At 41.8% G+C, this 12,548-nt stretch overlaps 1 protein-coding gene and 1 long non-coding RNA gene across 13 annotated transcripts in view; one reads left to right on the plus strand and one right to left on the minus strand.

The window, feature by feature from the left end:
* Positions 1-2,922, minus strand: part of LEPR (leptin receptor) — a 35,469-nt gene extending 32,547 nt beyond the window's left edge. The window contains exons 1-2 of one of the 8 annotated variants that reach the window (XM_068690123.1): positions 2,780-2,898; positions 1,661-1,752 (exon numbers count right to left, since the gene is read on the minus strand). The gene's annotated coding sequence lies outside the window, so the exon portion shown is untranslated. Of the gene's footprint in view, positions 1-1,660; positions 1,753-2,625 lie in introns of all 8 variants that reach the window. The other 7 variants (XM_068690120.1, XM_068690119.1, XM_068690125.1 and 4 more) reach the window with 7 other exon arrangements.
* A 39-nt stretch (positions 2,923-2,961) lies between these two features.
* Positions 2,962-12,548, plus strand: part of LOC137860187 (uncharacterized) — a 62,428-nt gene continuing 52,841 nt past the window's right edge. The window contains exons 1-5 of one of the 5 annotated variants that reach the window (XR_011098764.1): positions 2,962-3,072; positions 3,311-3,472; positions 9,626-9,700; positions 11,620-11,743; positions 12,266-12,401. This is a non-coding gene — a long non-coding RNA (uncharacterized lncRNA). Of the gene's footprint in view, positions 3,190-3,310; positions 3,473-9,625; positions 9,701-11,619; positions 11,744-12,265; positions 12,402-12,548 lie in introns of all 5 variants that reach the window. The other 4 variants (XR_011098765.1, XR_011098766.1, XR_011098762.1 and 1 more) reach the window with 4 other exon arrangements.

Consider the following 12,548-nt stretch of genomic DNA (forward strand, 5'->3'; position numbering starts at 1 on the left):
CACTTCCATATGTTGTGCAAGGAAATCAGACATACACACCAAAGGCTTATAAAGTTATTGGTATGTCATGGACATTATTGAAAATGTCTTTAGAGCTCTTACTGATCACAAGTAAAATATTTCCACCAACCAAAGCTCTAAATGGTCCATAAAGTTATGGCCCATCATTGGATCTCCCATTGTGAGTTCCCATACTAAATGAAGCTAAAGCTGCCACCCAGGTACCTTAGCCCTTCTTTTCCTAGATATTTAAAGAAAAGAACCTCAATTCCAGCAGCCATTCGTACTCCACTGTACTATTTCAAAGCAGGACGTGCAGCATCAGTGAAACACTGTCTCTTGCTTGTCCCCAGATGCAGGAAGGCAATACCTCCCACAGACTGAAGGGAAAGCAACCACAGATGCCCAGGACCACGGACACTTCAAAGAAGAAAGCTGTAGTTATGCAGCCTCCTGAAGATAACAGCATCTTCACTTCCTGCTGCCATATAAACATCCAGATAGAGCAATCAAAGAGATTCTGATTATCAGCACCAATTTAACCATAATTAACAATATTTGGGCCAGAAGGCAAAAACGTAGTTCAGACCACTTCAAGATGATTTATTTTTCTCCTTGTATTGCATCGATGTAAGCAGATACCACAAAGCTGTTGCTTTTAACCTCTGGTCCCAACAATACTCACAAACAAAAAAAAACAGTGCTGAGCAGCATCAAGAAAGCAACACAAACTACAAGTCATCAGCACGAGCATCCCTCCTGGATGCTTTGCACAGAGGCTGGGTAAAAAAGAGCTACCTGCAGGTAATGCCCAGGACACGACCAATGTCCTGCTGGACTGGGCAGGAGTACCAAACACCCTTTTGCAGTGAGAACATTGAATTTACCATAAATCCTAACTGCACCGTAAGAAAGATCAAAGTTTTACAAGAATTGCTAAAGGAACTGGAAGTTTAATAAAGGAACATTATGAAACCTTGTAACTACAGTTCTGTCCTGCAAAGAGTTAACACAGCAAGGACAAACGGTTTTGTGCATGGTGGGGGAAGTCTCCACACAAATGGGAAGAATTGGAGCCTGCTTTAACACATTGGCCTGAAGATGCTGCATCCTGGAACCAGCTTTGGTGCTGCGCAGAAGGTGACATTTTCCACTTTCTTACCCTCCCTCTCCATGCTCACTGATGTAGAGAAAACTTTAGTTAAGGAGAGTTCAACGGGATTTTTATCAAGGCAGGAAAGCAAAACAGCAAATACAATAAGCAAGGAGTATGATAATGAAAATTAGGACATCTGCTACAGGTCGGCTGAGAAGTCACACACTTCACTGGCACGCTAGCATGGGAAACATCTTCAGCACAGCCTGAAACACGGCTGGTGATCCACAAACACCTGCTCAATGGGCTCAGAAAAACATACTGAGCGTTTGCCCTTGCCCTCTGAAACTGCCCTTTTCCTCATTTTTCCACCCAACAGTTTCTTGTCTTGACAGCTTGCACTTCTGCGTGTCTCCCTCCTGCACCACACACACACACGAAACCAAACCACAAAGTTAATGTGGGAAGAGGACTGCCGTACGAGGCAGGTGTGAGCATCAGCCCAGCCTGGCCGTGAGCGAGCAGTGTGCCCTGACAGCTCTGATCTCACCCTGAAGCTCTCACCCAGCCTCACAGGAGCAGTGGGACGAGACGAGCAAACGCAGCGGGATCAGAGCCTCACGTAGCAGCGGATTTGTCAGCGAGCAGTCTCAAACCTACAGAGAGTTGCAGAAACTCAGCTGCCAGGATCGCATATTTTCCCTCCAGCAATGTACCCACACACATATATAGAGTCTGAAGGTTTTTTTTTCCTTTTTCTTACTCCCATCCTCCCAAAAAAAACAACAACAGCTGCTAGTTAATGGGAAACAGGAACATAATACCGCGAGCATACAAACTGTCCCCGACTTTTGCAGGCTCTCTGCTACAGCTGTTTTTAACTATTCAGAAGCTCTCGATTATGCATACAAATATTTGAGCATTAATGCCTCCATACAGCACCTCCTGGCCTGCTCTTTATGGGGTTTTCCACTCCTGTGGGGTTCTGACAACACACCGTGATTTGGGGTCAGCCCTCACGGGCACTAATTTCTGTTGTCGTTTAGCATATGCAAGCAGCATAAATAAGGAGTTCAGAGCAAATGAAAAGTACAATAGCAATGAAAATTATCTGAAGTTTTAGCTTTCGGATCCCACCAGAGCTTTAACCAGGGCAGCAGGAGATGCCCACCTCCCCCCAGCAGACCCGAGCAGCACCACCCTCGTCTCCAGAGGCAGCAGCAGAAATCCCTGCTGAGGTAAAAGGCTCCGGCTCTGCGAAACCCAACAGCACCACGTCCCAAAAACGCCCCAAACCCACCCCAAACACCCCCCGGAGCGGGTTCTCCTCTCGACGGGCTGCGGCTGCCCCCAGTTCGCGACACCAGAGCCCCTCCAGCACCCACCGCAGGCAGGATCCAGAGGCAGAGACCCCAAAACACCTCAGCAGAGACCCCCCAAAACACCCTGACAGAGCAGGGGGCTGCGGCTCGGCGCCCACCGCGGGCGGTTGCGGTCAGAGCCAGCGGCTGCCCTCGTGCGCTAATTACCCGTGAGGTAATTAACAGCGGGGTCCCCACACGCAGCCCGTCACCATTTCAGAGCGGTTTCTCTCTCTTCAGGCGCTCACCCTCAGGAGGGAAAGAAGAAAAGGAGCAGAAAGGTCCGGCCGTGGGCACCGCGCCGCCCGCTCCCGTCACGAACCGCCCCGCGGCTGCCCCAAGCGCCCCGCTCCCGGACCTGCTCCGCTTCGCTCCCGCGGCGCCGGTCCCGGTCCCGGTCCCCTCACAACCCCATACAGTCCCATACGGTCCCTCACAGCCCCACACTGCCCCTCACAACCCCGCTCGGGGCGCAGGAGCCGCCCCGCCTCGCCGGCCCCACCTGCCTCCAGCTCCCCCCTCACAGCCCGCCCCGGCCCCGCCGCCTCGCCTCAGGGACAAGATGTCGGAGGGGCCCCGTCAGCGCGGGGCGGAGCGGGACGGGGGATCCCCCGGGTACTTCAGCTGAATTTTCCTCCTATGGCAGGGGGCCCCGGGGGAAGTTTGAGCCCCACACAGCCCCCGGGAGGGCGGGGGGCTTCACCCCACGGAGGCAGCGCCCCCCGCTCCCGGGTGAGGGCAGCGCGGGCAGGGGGGAGGCTGACAAACTCCTGTCACAACGGCTCCCCGCGGCGTGGGTACTGAGGAAAGTTAAGGGCAGTTCTTACTTTTTTCCTTCTTTTTACGTGAACAGGGAACCTTCGGGGGACGACCAGTGCTGCCTGGAGCCACGGAGACGTTTGCTGGGAGCTTTAATGAGCGCTCAGCCGCAGCAGAGGCTGTGCTCGGGGGCCGGCTGCTAATGCAGGAGGTGGCAGCTACCACAGGCACAGGCAGTGCTTTTCTGACCAGTAAGGTATTTAATGTGCTTCCCGAGGTTCTCAGAATTGTCATAAAATGATAGGCATAAAGGTTGTGAAGTACTGATCCTAACACAAACATCCTTGTCAGAAGGACAAAGATTTAGTGCCCTAAACAATCTGACCCGGACACGCTGCTTCTAACTGGCATATAACTACAAGCAGTGCTGTCCACTTCAGTTTTATCTATTTGTTCAATTACACACCTGAAAGTGAGTGAAGGTACCAGAAGTTAGACCTGAAAACCCTGTTCTTTAAAGTTGTGAAAATGTTAATGTTATTAGCTTGTCAGAGATTTCCAAGGTGTATGTGAATATTCGACACAATTTGTTATATTTAACTATTTGAACCCAAAAGTGTGAATACCACAGTGTTCGCCACATGCATTCATGTAGTAATATAATTTTGATCAAGAAATGTGATTTTAAAACTTAAAATAGTACAGATAAAGCAAACATACAGGAAACTTACAAAATAGCCCATTTTGTAAGCCACACAGATGATTGTTTTAAAAGAACAGCTATTTATATAGTGCCTTTTATTAAAAACAATCAAAAAACCCTTATTTACCTGAGACAGCATGTAATGTTGGGCAAAATAATAAAAGCTTTGCCATCAACTTCAGTGCAGCGATGACTTTACCTGCAGTATTATGGATCGTTTGAATTAGTATTTGGATTGATTTTTAAATGGTAATTTGTTCTAAGATTGTTTAAGAACAAAAATCAGAGCTTTATTTTCAAAGTATCCTTATTGTCCCTGTGTCTTCAGTTTTTCTAAGTATATTAAAAAGGAAAATAGCTTAGTCTGTCATCTTTAAGCTGTATTGGTTATATACACAAAATTGTACATACAGTTCATGAATGCACATGAGATACATGTACATAAAATATACATGCATAGTTATAAAGTAATGTCTTTGGTACATATAGATCCAGATAGACATAGACATACAGACTGGCAACCCAGTCATATGCACCATTAAAAAAAAAAAAAAAAAAAAAGCAGTAATCTGTACAGAAAGTCAGAAAACATGGCGTATTTACATACAGGATGATATGTAGAGAAGCCTGTTCCTCTTTTCATGTAACAAGCAATCATTTCTGACCAATTTACCAATCCAATCCCTCATATTTGCAGATAGAAAACTTGGATCATTACTTTTGCATGCACTGCAATGAAACCTGCAGAAAGAGATGATCCTCAATACCTTTATTCTTCCAGGTTCTACCTTACCCTACATGCAGCCCTGTTCACTGAAACTCCTTGTGGGCATACACCACAGTTTAGCATGACTAACATTAATTGTCTACAGAGGACTTGCTGGTCCAAAGCAATTTGTTCTGAAATGTAATCTGAATTTACTCATTAGAATAAAAACTCCTGCAGAATTTATTTTCTGTTTAGAATTTGGCTATTAATCAATGGAGTTTGGTTTCCTTAAACACCTAAATTTCCAACTGGAACTGATCTCTGCATCACAAAATTGTCAAAGAAAATGTGGTTAAAAAAAAAAAAAAAAAGCAGTAGGTTTTAACACAGTTATGAACCAGTTGGAAGACAGATAATTATTTCTCATTATTTTTTTTAATTGCATTTCTGTGAACCACCTAGACACAGAGAGACTACTTTAATTTCTTCTTTACTATACTGCTCTTCTGCAACTTACAAATCCTGAGTCATAGTGAAGAAATTGACAGTGAAAATTAATAACTAAAATTAAATTTAAATCCTGACCTTGAATTGCTAGAATGAGCTTTTCAGCTATTAAATTGATAAAGACCAGGTCTGAAGTTGGAAAAATGAAAAACATCCCAGGTTATACAAAATGGTTCTAAAATGAACGACGAGCACACTGTAGCAATCGGTACTTCTCCGAAAAGCTACACCGTTTGTAGCTTAGCTACCTTTACACAGAAGTCAGAAGTCCAGTAACTAAGTGAGATGAAAGATCTTTTTATGTCACCATTTTGTACATATGTTCTTTCTTCTAATGCATAGCTATGGGCCCAGTTATGCACGTGAATTTCCAGTTCAGATCAGGCACACAGTCGAATATACACCAAGAGTACTTTGTCTCTAACAGTCCATGCCAGAAGTCACTAAAGATATCACAAATGAGACTTGGAAAAAAAAATACTAAAACAGCGAAAGTAGAGATTAGGTTACAGATTAAAGATAACCCCCTTAAAACAAACAGCAGAAGTAGAGATTACAAATTTGCTATAACCCCACAGTGAACACAGAATCTCCTTAATTTGCTGTGAAGATAACTGTATTGACCACAGTAGCAGGAAGGATAAGAGGGTAAGGACACTAAAATTACTATAGCCACAGCAGGGAGAATGCTGAAAGGGTTAATACATGCAAACAGAATTATGAAAAAATAGCACGTGAAATTGCAAGTCCCAAGCACTGGTATTTTAACTAAATTTGCTAGGAAGTAGTACTGTAAGAGTCGAGAACAAATAAATAGTGCTTTTTGTATAAAAGGGGAGCATGATAAGATCTGATTTCTAAAGCATACAGACTTTATAACAAACTAGGGGAGAGGGGTGAGAGCTGGGGAGTAACTCCCAAGCAGAAAGAATTATAAACCACTTAAAGCAAAGGACAATACTGGCATGAACTAGATGGGTATAAACCTGCCTCAAAAACATTTAGTCCTGTTATTAAAATACGAGTCTTGGCCAGTAGAAAAATACTCATTTCTGGAACAACCTCTAATCAGAAAAACAGGACAGAAAAGAAACAGTTTAAGTGAGGGTTTAATAAGTTAATGAAAAGAATAATTATACAGCTTTGTACCTCCAAGAAAATTGGATAAAATAATCTAGACAGACTGTCTTAGCCTCAGGTTTCGTTGCTACCAGTGAGAGTTCCTTGAGAGTTAAATTACCTATTTCACCCCCACTTCATAGCCCTTGGTACCCCTCCTCATTATATCAAGGTACTTAAAGTGATGACTGAACACAGCTAGAAAATATGTGCTTACCCTTTTTCTTGGAAAAGACAGCAAGAGTTTAGAGCCAAGGTACCAGAGACTGATAAGTCCCAGATACGTGCAGCAGAGGTTTTTATGACATTTTTTATTTTTAGCAGTATTGTTTTAAAATAAATGAAAAAAAATCTGTTTCATAAGCTATGAAGAAAAATATTTTGATTTAGCTACTGCAAGCTCTTCTCGGTAAATAGACTCGAATGTCTCATCATACCATCTATTGGCTTGTGTAAACAGCTCCACTGTGGCCGTAAACGCAAACCTACTGACTGGCTTTAATTTATTTATTGCCTTTCGGTAATTCGTGATCCATTTCCTCAAAGCAGCAGAAACCAATCTCTCTCCTCATTAAAAGAATCACCATCTCTAACTGAATATAAATTCTATTTTTAAAATATTTCTGCATTCTGATGTGACAGTTTCGGAAATCTGACTACATGCAATTTCTGTTCAGAGGCTGGAAATCTGATGAAGCTTTTGTATCCTGGACTTCCGTAGCGCAAGCAAAAACTGTCACAAGCTGGCTAATCTGCCACATCCGTGCTAGGTGAGATACACGACAGGCCCACGTGGAAGTAATATTCTATTTAGGTTGAAACTTCTCAAGACAAATGTTTGACTGAGTAAATTTTATTTCTCTCTGCCATATACAACTGGTGTTCAGTGAAGGGAAAAAACATCCCTACGTAGCCTATGCTAGTGCATAATTAAAGATTCTTTCTTTCTTTTTTCTTTCTTTCTTTCTTAATATCTAAGCTAAATCTTCCTGCAGCGTAATCCTCTTACTTTTTTCATATATTTGGGAAAGACAGCAGATGTAATCCTCCTTTAAGAAGTCCCTTTATATATGTTAGTTATGTTATTGTCCCATACTGATCTGCCATGTAAACCAAACAGCTCCAGTTCCTTCAGCCTTTCTTTGCAGATCACTTTTTCTGGAGACCTGCTGAGGCTTACAGATCTCCTTTGGTCTCATTCCTGCTGCTCTCTTTTTTCAAGGGCAATGTCCAAAGTTAGAGCCAGAACTCCAACTAAAGTCTTAGCAATTGCTATGTAAAGGGAAAGGGCCAGCTCACGTTTTACACAAGACAACCCTGTTTACTCATTCCATGTGGGTGTTTGCTTTTTTTTCCGTCCCAGCTGTGTACCTATGTTGACTCAGGCTTAGTTTGCATATCTCCCTAAGCCTCAGATCTTTCCTGCAGAACTTTTGTTTGTGCAGTTGATTATTTCTAATCTTTTCTCATCTTTATTAAATTACAGCCTATTTATTTCAGATCGTGTCAGCAATTTGTCAAGATCATGTTTAATTCTAATCCTGTTCTCTAAAGCATTTGCAACTGTTCCTAGCACTTTGTTATCCAAAGATTTAACATATATACACTTCTCAACTATTCAGGTACTCACTGAAGACATCAGACAGTTTAGGCTTCAGGTGCACCCCTGAACAACCACCCTACCTGAAGTCCATCAGCCTGAATTGCCGGTTGAAGGTTTGTTCTGTTCTTATTTGGTTTTGAAAGTCCCTTTCTTTTCATCTGAATACTTTGTAGAAAGATGTCCCTGCCCATAGCAGGGGGGTTGGAGTAGACACAGATGATCTTTAACCCAAGTTGTTCTGTGATTCTGTGGTTTAATGTAGGCTAGACTTCCCTGGCTTGCCTAGGAGAAAGTCATGTGAGCATCAAAAACATCACTGAAAATAATATACTATCATATTATAAGTTTTCCTTATCTGCAGGAATTTTTCTCATTACCAAAAACATTTTCTTGCTGACCCTAATGGAGCCATGTGGTCCAATCTGTTCTGTATTTGTCTTTCTGATTCACCCCTACATGCTTGTGTTATTCTTTCACAAGTCCTCTATAGTAACGTAACACAGCTTTCAATTCTGAAAAAAGTTTCACATTAAATTCAAAATATTTTCTCCCCTGCTAACTTTACCACCTTTAATTCACTTTGAAGCTGATGATGTTTACTTTCACATATACTTTTTCAAGAAAATGCCAACTCCCCTGGACAACTCCACTTGTTAGACTTAATTGCCATTTGATATTCACCATAACTGATTTTGCTGGAGTCTTCTTTCCCAAATAATTTTGTCTGTGTTCTGCTGTGTCCTTACATTTTCACATTCTCAACTGGTTAATTTCCCTCTCTCAGTCCAGAAAAAAAAAAAAAAAAACCTGGAGGAGTATTCTCTGAAGATGTTAACCAGCTCTAGTTAAAAAGTCCTTGCCCACCTCACTTCCTTTGCGACACACAATAAACCCTTGCCTTGATCTTTTCTTTACATCTTTGCCCAAATACTTCCAGTTACTTCACCTCCCACATACATTGGATCTCAACAAAAATCATAGCCTTTTGGTAAAGACCTCCATTCCTCCTGTGCCTTCTGACCTCTCCGAACAAGTCTTTCCTTCCATCCTGAATTACCCCCCAAATAATCTACTTTACCAGTGCAGTTATCACTTTGACCGAATACAAAAATTCTCAGTTTCTCCTTTTTCTCCAAACTTTATGCATTTGCATACAGACATGCAGGGCGTTAAGCCAACTGCCCCGTGATTTTCCTCTTTTGCTCCTGTAACTGTATCTTGATGAGGCTCCCTAGCTCCTGCACTTTTTCCATGCTCTGAGTTTATACTTAACCACTGGGCCTGTGCCATCATCCACTCCGAGTCTGAATTTGAAGGAAAACCCCTTGGTTTGGCAGGCCTGTGACTAAAGACAATGTTTTCCAGTGTCACCACAGCATCCCCTCTTCCTAGGGCTTCACCCTTTGTGGAAGTGGAAGTTTTTGCAGAATTATCTTTTAAATGCAAACAGCAGTGAAATTTATTTTCTCTCAGCCTCCACATTTCACCTCAAACTTTCTCCCTTGAAGCACTATAAAAATAGCAAAGGTCCAGCAGCCTTTCAAAGACTTACACATAGAACAACAACAAACTACCATGAAATACCAAGTCCTGAGTGTTTTTGTAAAGCACCTGAGAAGACTCCAGAAATCCACATGCAACTGACAGAGCAAGAAACATGTAACTGTATGTAAAGTTTCAGACAGAAAAAAAAAATCACGATGTTATTTAGCCTTGAAGGCTTATTTATTTAAATAAAGAAGCATTAAACCAATTCTTTCCCTTCCAGGAGTCATGCTGGATAGATTCATGTAGCCTTTGTGTTGGAGGACAATGACAGTACCCTGACTTCTCAGAACAAAAAGTGAGTAATCTCCTGTACCATCTTACATCCATACAGATATCTATTGTAATGCTAATCTTGCTGCCAGGTAGTACAGCAACCACGTCTCTTCTAGGCTTGTAGCAAAGCCTACAGGCTTCCTGCTCAAGAACAAAAGAAGAAAAATAAATATATATATAAAGGCTATTTTCCTCTACTGCTGAGGAAAAATGGTCCAACCATCTCCCCCAACAGTAAGAGGAGGGTGCCAACATAACAAGCCTAAACATAAATCCTTTTCTGAGGCTTACAGTTCTGAATAAAGAGGCAGAAATCTGAAGCATATTGAACCTTAGAAACTTCATTCAAACTTAGCACATATGCATGTGAAAGAGCTAGAAAAAGCATTAGAAATTCAGCACCAGGTTAAATTTGTTAGTCCTAAGCACAGCTGAGCTTCTTCTGGGTGTGTAGCATGGGTTTTGTCATCCCCACCACCTTTCTAATTCATCTAATTTATTCCTGCTGGATTAACCAACTTGTGTTTAGCCAGGTGAAAGAGACTGACTATAGGATTGCTGTAGAAAAATCAAACGCTCTTATTCTATGTAAAAACAAATCATGTATGTGTGTGTCTGAAGTTTTCTAAGCCATTTAATGGCCACCAGAAGTGAAAAGTCTAGCTTTGTTGTTAAGTCAAAGATAGACACTGCCTTCACAGTGTTTCCCTCCAGGGATATTCTTGCTGCTGCAAGGAAGTTTTGCATTTACTCTCCGTGCACCTCCTAACCGGCATCCAAGTCAAATCAACCAACCAAAATCTTGCTACTGCATTAAGACCACGAACAGAATTAGCCTTCACTTTTGGACACCTACAGAAATGCTGTCTGCAATCCACACTGCAAAATTAAAATTACATTAAGTAGAGGTTAAGCATATTCTATACAAAAAATGCTCCCTCCTGAAAGATTCGTGTTTTCCACAGCTGTACAGATACTACGGTCATATACTTTGACTGATACAATAAATTGGCCTCAAATACACTAAAAAAAATAAGATTTTAGAATAAAAATAAAACAAAAAGTGCTATTATAACCATAAGAAAGGATAATTGAATAGACATTAAAACTTACTGAGCATACCACAATAAAACACAACCAGCTAATTAAATGTATAATTAAATGTATAATTAAATGCATGTTCCTCCTTTGTTGGAAACCCCTAGGAGCTGTGTGCTCAAATTTCCTCCCCAGGCTGATGCAAGCGTATCTATACTAATTTAGTAAAGATAATCCAAGAGACACACCTCTTTAATTTAGAGCAGAATGGCTCCTTCCTGTTATTTATTTTGTTCTAGGACAAAAAGTTAAATTGTTGCTTTGAACTTGAGAAACAAAGGCAGCCATCTGAGCACACCGGCTCACCTTCCAGGAGGGAATCGTTCAGGGTGAGCTGTGGAGCCTTATTGACAGTGATTCACCTCGGGGGCATACAGGAATGAATCACAGCTGGTAACTGCGGAGATGGTGGCAGCAGAGCTCCGATCTTAAAACCCTGACTCACCCTCAGACACTTTACCCTAGCACCAAGAGAAACTTGTGAGCAACTCTGTGTGGTACAAATTGATCTCTTTTTTAAAAAAAAAAAAAATCAAATCATTAAAGCTGATATCTTTGTCTCACATGATGGCAGGATAAGACCAGTTTGTGAATAGTGGAACTGCCTGGTCAGCAGAGAAGTTATCTCAGAGTGCCCTGGTAACTTGCTGTTAAATGTAGATGTCCATGGGGAAAATGAGAAGTGGGATCCCAAATACGTGTCTTTACAGGAAAGAAGAGAATTCACCTCCTTCTCTGACACTGTGCAAGAACCTAAAAGGGTGTAAATGCTTCTGTGAGAAACAAATCCAGGTACAATTATTAACAACTAATTAATGAATTTTCTCACTGTCACTCCCCTAGCACACCTGAAGGATGTCAGCATCCCACAACCGACACCGCAGTCCTTACTGAATCTGGCGGGACGTTACTAAACGCCTGATGGAAACACACAGAAGCAAAGGGAGGAAATCACCGCCAGGCTAAGGTAAGAATTGTTGGGCTCAGAATATTAATCCTCAATGGCATACTCTGGGCGCTTACAGAATTGTGTGCATTTGAACACTTCATTCCTTACAGCAAGAGAAAAAATTGGAGAGAGACCTAAATAGATGTAGATTGTGGTATAAACAGCTATTGCCATCTTATATGGAAGCTTTTCAGGCAAGAAAATAGTTACAGAGGATGAAGTAATTCTGTGAGTCATATAGACAGAAATTACACAAAACTGATAAGTGTCTGAGGATAATAAAGACTTTGAAAATTATTCATGAGAGGAGTGTTAAAACGTTTGATTCATACACGACAAATTGCCCACTTTTGCATCATGCTTTTTTCACACATTAATAATTCAAGTCAATAGATACATCTGGTTTCTGGATTTTTCTTTTCTCGTGCTTTTAAACTCCTGTGTTACTTCTCTTAACCATCTCCCAGTTTATGAAGGAGGTCTGTCTGAAGCAAATATATAAACAATACTAAAGATACTTACAGACTGCTGCCATTTTAGCAGGAAAAACGTCATCTTCTGGACACATCAGCGCCACACCAGTTCACGAATTGGTGAGCAGTGCACAAACACCAATGTGGAGGCTATCAAGAAGACAGAGCCAGAAAAACAGCGAGCGCTGGAACAGATCACAGCAGTAAGTGCATTGCACTCATGTCCTAACACCTACTACTGGTCGTGATTGCCTCTAGAATTCAGTTTAAATTCTGGGACTAGCCACAAATCATTTTATGATACCAAGACGAAGGTGTTCTTTTATCAGGGCAGGGAGAACTCAGCCTCA

This window comes from Anas acuta, chromosome 8 (assembly GCF_963932015.1).
Source record: "Anas acuta chromosome 8, bAnaAcu1.1, whole genome shotgun sequence".
Lineage (NCBI taxonomy): Eukaryota > Metazoa > Chordata > Aves > Anseriformes > Anatidae > Anas > Anas acuta.